Source organism: Zophobas morio, unplaced genomic scaffold, assembly GCF_036711695.1.
Source record: "Zophobas morio isolate AGI-343-1 ecotype UQ-CSIRO unplaced genomic scaffold, CSIRO_AGI_Zmor_V1 ptg000149l, whole genome shotgun sequence".
Lineage (NCBI taxonomy): Eukaryota > Metazoa > Arthropoda > Insecta > Coleoptera > Tenebrionidae > Zophobas > Zophobas morio.
The window spans coordinates 7081-15237 of record NW_026972253.1 but is presented as its reverse complement, the minus strand read 5'-3'; positions in this window follow the sequence as shown (position 1 = coordinate 15237).

Below are 8157 nucleotides of genomic sequence, written 5' to 3'. Positions count from 1 at the left end.
AAGCATGCAGAATCGACTCAGAATAGGAAAAGGAGACGTTTAGGTCAATTTTATGCATTCTGGCGTTCGTAGATACAAGAAAACTGTTAAAATTCTTCAGAAACGTCACTTTTGAAGTGTTTTCTTGTACTTTTAAGCCAATCAGATACCCTACGGGCTCGGAAAGTGCAACGAAACCATCAAATTTTAGCTAGAAACTGTATTTTTGTCGATTTTTATTGAATTTGAACTATATTTCAACGTTTTTTGATGGTTCTGAGCCACCAAACACACTTAAAGCATGCAGAATCGACTCAGAATAGGAAAAGGAGACGTTTAGGTCAATTTTATGCATTCTGGCGTTCGTAGATACAAGAAAACTGTTAAAATTCTTCAGAAACGTCACTTTTGAAGTGTTTTCTTGTACTTTTAAGCCAATCAGATACCCTACGGGCTCTGAAAGCGCAACGAAACCATCAAATTTTAGCTAGAAACTGTATTTTTGTCGATTTTTATTGAATTTGAACTATATTTCAACGTTTTTTCATGGTTCTGAGCCACCAAACACACTTAAAGCATGCAGAATCGACTCAGAATAGGAAAAGGAGACGTTTAGGTCAATTTTATGCATTCTGGCGTTCGTAGATACAAGAAAACTGTTAAAATTCTTCAGAAACGTCACTTTTGAAGTGTTTTCTTGTACTTTTAAGCCAATCAGATACCCTACGGGCTCGGAAAGTGCAACGAAACCATCAAATTTTAGCTAGAAACTGTATTTTGTCGATTTTTATTGAATTTGAACTATATTTCAACGTTTTTTGATGGTTCTGAGCCACCAAACACACTTAAAGCATGCAGAATCGACTCAGAATAGGAAAAGGAGACGTTTAGGTCAATTTTATGCATTCTGGCGTTCGGAGATACAAGAAAACTGTTAAAATTCTTCAGAAACGTCACTTTTGAAGTGTTTTCTTGTACTTTTAAGCCAATCAGATACCCTACGGGCTCGGAAAGTGCAACGAAACCATCAAATTTTAGCTAGAAACTGTATTTTTGTCGATTTTTATTGAATTTGAACTATATTTCAACGTTTTTTGATGGTTCTGAGCCACCAAACACACTTAAAGCATGCAGAATCGACTCAGAATAGGAAAAGGAGACGTTCAGGTCAATTTTATGCATTCTGGCGTTCGTAGATACAAGAAAACTGTTAAAATTCTTCAGAAACGTCACTTTTGAAGTGTTTTCTTGTACTTGTAAGACAATCAGATACCCTACGGGCTCGGAAAGTGCAACGAAACCATCAAATTTTAGCTAGAAACTGTATTTTTGTCGATTTTTATTGAATTTGAACTATATTTCAACGTTTTTTGATGGTTCTGAGCCACCAAACACACTTAAAGCATGCAGAATCGACTCAGAATAGGAAAAGGAGACGTTTAGGTCAATTTTATGCATTCTGGCGTTCGTAGATACAAGAAAACTGTTAAAATTCTTCAGAAACGTCACTTTTGAAGTGTTTTCTTGTACTTTTAAGCCAATCAGATACCCTACGGGCTCGGAAAGTGCAACGAAACCATCAAATTTTAGCTAGAAACTGTATTTTTGTCGATTTTTATTGAATTTGAACTATATTTCAACGTTTTTTGATGGTTCTGAGCCACCAAACACACTTAAAGCATGCAGAATCGACTCAGAATAGGAAAAGGAGACGTTTAGGTCAATTTTATGCATTCTGGCGTTCGTAGATACAAGAAAACTGTTAAAATTCTTCAGAAACGTCACTTTTGAAGTGTTTTCTTGTACTTTTAAGCCAATCAGATACCCTACGGGCTCGGAAAGTGCAACGAAACCATCAAATTTTAGCTAGAAACTGTATTTTTGTCGATTTTTATTGAATTTGAACTATATTTCAACGTTTTTTGATGGTTCTGAGCCACCAAACACACTTAAAGCATGCAGAATCGACTCAGAATAGGAAAAGGAGACGTTTAGGTCAATTTTATGCATTCTGGCGTTCGTAGATACAAGAAAACTGTTAAAATTCTTCAGAAACGTCACTTTTGAAGTGTTTTCTTGTACTTTTAAGCCAATCAGATAACCTACGGGCTCGGAAAGTGCAACGAAACCATCAAATTTTAGCTAGAAACTGTATTTTTGTCGATTTTTATTGAATTTGAACTATATTTCAACGTTTTTTGATGGTTCTGAGCCACCAAACACACTTAAAGCATGCAGAATCGACTCAGAATAGGAAAAGGAGACGTTTAGGTCAATTTTATGCATTCTGGCGTTCGTAGATACAAGAAAACTGTTAAAATTCTTCAGAAACGTCACTTTTGAAGTGTTTTGTTGTACTTTTAAGCCAATCAGATACCCTACGGGCTCGGAAAGTGCAACGAAACCATCAAATTTTAGCTAGAAACTGTATTTTTGTCGATTTTTATTGAATTTGAACTATATTTCAACGTTTTTTGATGGTTCTGAGCCACCAAACACACTTAAAGCATGCAGAATCGACTCAGAATAGGAAAAGGAGACGTTTAGGTCGATTTTATGCATTCTGGCGTTCGTAGATACAAGAAAACTGTTAAAATTCTTCAGAAACGTCACTTTTGAAGTGTTTTCTTGTACTTTTAAGCCAATCAGATACCCTACGGGCTCGGAAAGTGCAACGAAACCATCAAATTTTAGCTAGAAACTGTATTTTTGTCGATTTTTATTGAATTTGAACTATATTTCAACGTTTTTTGATGGTTCTGAGCCACCAAACACACTTAAAGCATGCAGAATCGACTCAGAATAGGAAAAGGAGACGTTTAGGTCAATTTTATGCATTCTGGCGTTCGTAGATACAAGAAAACTGTTAAAATTCTTCAGAAACGTCACTTTTGAAGTGTTTTCTTGTACTTTTAAGCCAATCAGATACCCTACGGGCTCGGAAAGTGCAACGAAACCATCAAATTTTAGCTAGAAACTGTATTTTTGTCGATTTTTATTGAATTTGAACTATATTTCAACGTTTTTTGATGGTTCTGAGCCACCAAACACACTTAAAGCATGCAGAATCGACTCAGAATAGGAAAAGGAGACGTTTAGGTCAATTTTATGCATTCTGGCGTTCGTAGATACAAGAAAACTGTTAAAATTCTTCAGAAACGTCACTTTTGAAGTGTTTTCTTGTACTCTTAAGCCAATCAGATACCCTACGGGCTCGGAAAGTGCAACGAAACCATCAAATTTTAGCTAGAAACTGTATTTTTGTCGATTTTTATTGAATTTGAACTATATTTCAACGTTTTTTGATGGTTCTGAGCCACCAAACACACTTAAAGCATGCAGAATCGACTCAGAATAGGAAAAGGAGACGTTTAGGTCAATTTTATGCATTCTGGCGTTCGTAGATACAAGAAAACTATTAAAATTCTTCAGAAACGTCACTTTTGAAGTGTTTTCTTGTACTTGTAAGCCAATCAGATACCCTACGGGCTCGGAAAGTGCAACGAAACCATCAAATTTTAGCTAGAAACTGTATTTTTGTCGATTTTTATTGAATTTGAACTATATTTCAACGTTTTTTGATGGTTCTGAGCCACCAAACACACTTAAAGCATGAAGAATCGACTCAGAATAGGAAAAGGAGACGTTTAGGTCAATTTTATGCATTCTGGCGTTCGTAGATACAAGAAAACTGTTAAAATTCTTCAGAAACGTCACTTTTGAAGGGTTTTCTTGTACTTTTAAGCCAATCAGATACCCTACGGGCTCGGAAAGTGCAACGAAACCATCAAATTTTAGCTAGAAACTGTATTTTTGTCGATTTTTATTGAATTTGAACTATATTTCAACGTTTTTTGATGGTTCTGAGCCACCAAACACACTTAAAGCAAGCAGAATCGACTCAGAATAGGAAAAGGAGACGTTTAGGTCAATTTTATGCATTCTGGCGTTCGTAGATACAAGAAAACTGTTAAAATTCTTCAGAAACGTCACTTTTGAAGTGTTTTCTTGTACTTTTAAGCCAATCAGATACCCTACGGGCTCGGAAAGTGCAACGAAACCATCAAATTTTAGCTAGAAACTGTATTTTTGTCGATTTTTATTGAATTTGAACTATATTTCAACGTTTTTTGATGGTTCTGAGCCACCAAACACACTTAAAGCATGCAGAATCGACTCAGAATAGGAAAAGGAGACGTTTAGGTCAATTTTATGCATTCTGGCGTTCGTAGATACAAGAAAACTGTTAAAATTCTTCAGAAACGTCACTTTTGAAGTGTTTTCTTGTACTTTTAAGCCAATCAGATACCCAACGGGCTCGGAAAGTGCAACGAAACCATCAAATTTTAGCTAGAAACTGTATTTTTGTCGATTTTTATTGAATTTGAACTATATTTCAACGTTTTTTGATGGTTCTGAGCCACCAAACACACTTAAAGCATGCAGAATCGACTCAGAATAGGAAAAGGAGACGTTTAGGTCAATTGTATGCATTCTGGCGTTCGTAGATACAAGAAAACTGTTAAAATTCTTCAGAAACGTCACTTTTGAAGTGTTTTCTTGTACTTTTAAGCCAATCAGATACCCTACGGGCTCGGAAAGTGCAACGAAACCATCAAATTTTAGCTAGAAACTGTATTTTTGTCGATTTTTATTGAATTTGAACTATATTTCAACGTTTTTTGATGGTTCTGAGCCACCAAACACACTTAAAGCATGCAGAATCGACTCAGAATAGGAAAAGGAGACGTTTAGGTCAATTTTATGCATTCTGGCGTTCGTAGATACAAGAAAACTGTTAAAATTCTTCAGAAACGTCACTTTTGAAGTGTTTTCTTGTACTTTTAAGCCAATCAGATACCCTACGGGCTCGGAAAGTGCAACGAAACCATCAAATTTTAGCTAGAAACTGTATTTTTGTCGATTTTTATTGAATTTGAACTATATTTCAACGTTTTTTGATGGTTCTGAGCCACCAAACACACTTAAAGCATGCAGAATCGACTCAGAATAGGAAAAGGAGACGTTTAGGTCAATTTTATGCATTCTGGCGTTCGTAGATACAAGAAAACTGTTAAAATTCTTCAGAAACGTCACTTTTGAAGTGTTTTCTTGTACTTTTAAGCCAATCAGATACCCTACGGGCTCGAAAAGTGCAACGAAACCATCAAATTTTAGCTAGAAACTGTATTTTTGTCGATTTTTATTGAATTTGAACTATATTTCAACGTTTTTTGATGGTTCTGAGCCACCAAACACACTTAAAGCATGCAGAATCGACTCAGAATAGGAAAAGGAGACGTTTAGGTCAATTTTATGCATTCTGGCGTTCGTAGATACAAGAAAACTGTTAAAATTCTTCAGAAACGTCACTTTTGAAGTGTTTTCTTGTACTTTTAAGCCAATCAGATAACCTACGGGCTCGGAAAGTGCAACGAAACCATCAAATTTTAGCTAGAAACTGTATTTTTGTCGATTTTTATTGAATTTGAACTATATTTCAACGTTTTTTGATGGTTCTGAGCCACCAAACACACTTAAAGCATGCAGAATCGACTCAGAATAGTAAAAGGAGACGTTTAGGTCAATTTTATGCATTCTGGTGTTCGTAGATACAAGAAAACTGTTAAAATTCTTCAGAAACGTCACTTTTGAAGTGTTTTCTTGTACTTTTAAGCCAATCAGATACCCTACGGGCTCGGAAAGTGCAACGAAACCATCAAATTTTAGCTAGAAACTGTATTTTTGTCGATTTTTATTGAATTTGAACTAGATTTCAACGTTTTTTGATGGTTCTGAGCCACCAAACACACTTAAAGCATGCAGAATCGACTCAGAATAGGAAAAGGAGACGTTTAGGTCAATTTTATGCATTCTGGCGTTCGTAGATACAAGAAAACTGTTAAAATTCTTCAGAAACGTCACTTTTGAAGTGTTTTCTTGTACTTTTAAGCCAATCAGATACCCTACGGGCTCGGAAAGTGCAACGAAACCATCAAATTTTAGCTAGAAACTGTATTTTTGTCGATTTTTATTGAATTTGAACTATATTTCAAGGTTTTTTGATGGTTCTGAGCCAACAAACACACTTAAAGCATGCAGAATCGACTCAGAATAGGAAAAGGAGACGTTTAGGTCAATTTTATGCATTCTGGCGTTCGTAGATACAAGAAAACTGTTAAAATTCTTCAGAAACGTCACTTTTGAAGTGTTTTCTTGTACTTTTAAGCCAATCAGATACCCTACGGGCTCGGAAAGTGCAACTAAACCATCAAATTTTAGCTAGAAACTGTATTTTTGTCGATTTTTATTGAATTTGAACTATATTTCAACGTTTTTTGATGGTTCTGAGCCACCAAACACACTTAAAGCATGCAGAATCGACTCAGAATAGGAAAAGGAGACGTTTAGGTCAATTTTATGCATTCTGGCGTTCGTAGATACAAGAAAACTGTTAAAATTCTTCAGAAACGTCACTTTTGAAGTGTTTTCTTGTACTTTTAAGCCAATCAGATACCCTACGGGCTCGGAAAGTGCAACGAAACCATCAAATTTTAGCTAGAAACTGTATTTTTGTCGATTTTTATTGAATTTGAACTATATTTCAACGTTTTTTGATGGTTCTGAGCCACCAAACACACTTAAAGCATGCAGAATCGACTCAGAATAGGAAAAGGAGACGTTTAGGTCAATTTTATGCATTCTGGCGTTCGTAGATACAAGAAAACTGTTAAAATTCTTCAGAAACATCACTTTTGAAATGTTTTCTTGTACTTTTAAGCCAATCAGATACCCAACGGGCTCGGAAAGTGCAACGAAACCATCAAATTTTAGCTAGAAACTGTATTTTTGTCGATTTTTATTGAATTTGAACTATATTTCAACGTTTTTTGATGGTTCTGAGCCACCAAACACACTTAAAGCATGCAGAATCGACTCAGAATAGGAAAAGGAGACGTTTAGGTCAATTTTATGCATTCTGGCGTTCGTAGATACAAGAAAACTGTTAAAATTCTTCAGAAACGTCACTTTTGAAGTGTTTTCTTGTACTTTTAAGCCAATCAGATACCCTACGGGCTCGGAAAGTGCAACGAAACCATCAAATTTTAGCTAGAAACTGTATTTTTGTCGATTTTTATTGAATTTGAACTATATTTCAACGTTTTTTGATGGTTCTGAGCCACCAAACACACTTAAAGCATGCAGAATCGACTCAGAATAGGAAAAGGAGACGTTTAGGTCAATTTTATGCATTCTGGCGTTCGTAGATACAAGAAAACTGTTAAAATTCTTCAGAAACGTCACTTTTGAAGTGTTTTCTTGTACTTTTAAGCCAATCAGATGCCCAACGGGCTCGGAAAGTGCAACGAAACCATCAAATTTTAGCTAGAAACTGTATTTTTGTCGATTTTTATTGAATTTGAACTATATTTCAACGTTTTTTGATGGTTCTGAGCCACCAAACACACTTAAAGCATGCAGAATCGACTCAGAATAGGAAAAGGAGACGTTTAGGTCAATTTTATGCATTCTGGCGTTCGTAGATACAAGAAAACTGTTAAAATTCTTCAGAAACGTCACTTTTGAAGTGTTTTCTTGTACTTTTAAGCCAATCAGATACCCTACGGGCTCGGAAAGTGCAACGAAACCATCAAATTTTAGCTAGAAACTGTATTTTTGTCGATTTTTATTGAATTTGAACTATATTTCAAAGTTTTTTTATGGTTCTGAGCCACCAAACACACTTAAAGCATGCAGAATCGACTCAGAATAGGAAAAGGAGACGTTTAGGTCAATTTTATGCATTCTGGCGTTCGTAGATACAAGAAAACTGTTAAAATTCTTCAGAAACGTCACTTTTGAAATGTTTTCTTGTACTTTTAAGCCAATCAGATACCCAACGGGCTCGGAAAGTGCAACGAAACCATCAAATTTTAGCTAGAAACTGTATTTTTGTCGATTTTTATTGAATTTGAACTATATTTCAACGTTTTTTGATGGTTCTGAGCCACCAAACACACTTAAAGCATGCAGAATCGACTCAGAATAGGAAAAGGAGACGTTTAGGTCAATTTTATGCATTCTGGCGTTCGTAGATACAAGAAAACTGTTAAAATTCTTCAGAAACGTCACTTTTGAAGTGTTTTCTTGTACTTTTAAGCCAATCAGATACCCTAC